Genomic DNA, 2,078 nt, shown 5'->3' with positions numbered 1-2,078 from the left:
AGGATTGACCTTAAACTTATATGAAACACTCGGCTAAGGGGACCCCAATGCAGTAGAAAAATAAGAAAATATGGCTTCAATCTAAGTTTTGATACATTGTTCTTTTCAAGAACTTTGAAATGTCTAATAAGTTTGTTTTTGCCGTTGATATCAACCCTACAGCACAATACTAACCTTTATTTTACCCTGCTACGACAACCCCAACCCCAAGAAACATGAAAAAGAGCTAAAATAAAATAAAACTACAAAAATAAATAAGTTTTCGACGTGGCTGCTCATTAATGCGGGGGTGATGAAATTTCATGGGAGGAAATTTTCTTGGGGCATTTTTTCACAAAAATTTTTTTTTCCAGAGGGATTTTCTAAGTCAATTTTCCATGGGGTTGATTTTCTCTAATCTGTTGAAGATTACCCAGAATTTCAGTTATTCCTCCCATTTCTCTAGTGATCCAATAAGTGATCAGCATAAGCGACTAGTAATAGTAAAGAACGTTCTTTTTATTGATCATGAGTCAGTTTCTTTTGAGCAGTGAGACAGTCAACATTGAAAAAATGTTTTACACGTGTCCATTATGTTTGTATACATTGCGTAGCTGGTCATCCTGTGAGAATTGTATTATTGTTGATGATTATAATGAAAATTGGTGATTCTGCAATCCATGTAAATTGCGTAGAGGATACGCAGTGCAAATTAAAGACAGTAATTCCTTTCTCGAAGAGATTTGTGACTCTAAAACTAGAGGTTTTCTATGTTCGAACTGTCACTATGACGATCGTGATCAATGGGAAAATACTTACCCTGGTATGATTGCAAAAAACCCAAACGTAATTTCAGTTTATTTCTAAGAAATTGGTGTCATAATAGTTTTAAATCTTTTCTGGAGGAATAACCTGTTGTACGCTTCAATTGCTGGAATAATAAGAAAGTCTGGTTTTTACGATATCGCTGTGAAGATACTGGCTACTATCGAACCTGCTGGTTTTTATTCGGCTGTTACAGAAAATTATTCTTAATATAAGAACTTTGTGCGTGGCACCGATTCAAACAAGCAAACTGAAACACGTGAATTTATAATATGAATCACAAAACTAATATTGACTTTATAAAGAGATATAATAAAAGGAAAGTTGCGTTTTATTGTAGAAAATGAGATCCTGACTTTGCAAGCCAAGATGAATCCTCACAAGCTGCCACCACTTATTATTAACGATAATTACCTATACGTGGAAGAAGAAATCCAATGGACACAGTTTTGTACATGCAAGCCTTTAGAATAATGTTACTTTTCAGCATAATAACATACTCTTTTTACAGCTTAAAATCATAAATGCTTCAAGGAATAACAATATTTGTTCTTTTTTCAGGCTGAACTAGAAATGCCTGCGCAGATGGATGATTTGATGACTTATTTCCTCGGTAAAAAAAGAAGGATCAATTGACACAACTTCCTCCTCTGTTTGTATCAGGATTGTTTAGTACCTTATAATGCCTGAAACGTAAAGGGTTGCAGCTTACTCACATTTATATGGTAATTTCTAGCTTTTATATAGCTATAAACGTATATGGAGCTATTATATTCTTAGCTCGTACTGAGGGGTCTATGACTGTAAAGGGTCACTTTGTGGGTCCATATATGATATATTTTCTGTTTATTAGACCTTTAGGTAGTATTGTTTTTTAACATATCCGAGGGGTCACTTTGGATCCATCTATGGAATAATTTCTGGCAATTTCACCTTTAGGTGCTAGTGTGCTCCCAACATAGCCGAAGGGTCACACTGCCCTTTCAAAAAAATGTCAGACAAATATTGTATCCTCTTTCACCCAAATATATATATTCTTTCTCAGGATGAAATCAAAAGTGATTCAATGGGCTAGTAAGCTCTTATTATTTTCTTTAGGTTCACATACAACATCTCAGGGGGACTAAAACCTCTTTAAGGACACTGAATCACTAATGGAATTGAAGCAAACCCCACAGTAGAGAGTGTGAGGGAGGTTTTAGCGTAGGGGTGAACCCGGTTAATGTAGTTCCTCTTAGTTTCGATTTAGATACGTTTATAGCTCATCTAGGAAC

This window comes from Artemia franciscana, chromosome 14 (assembly GCF_032884065.1).
Source record: "Artemia franciscana chromosome 14, ASM3288406v1, whole genome shotgun sequence".
Lineage (NCBI taxonomy): Eukaryota > Metazoa > Arthropoda > Branchiopoda > Anostraca > Artemiidae > Artemia > Artemia franciscana.
Note: the sequence above shows the minus strand (reverse complement) of the source record.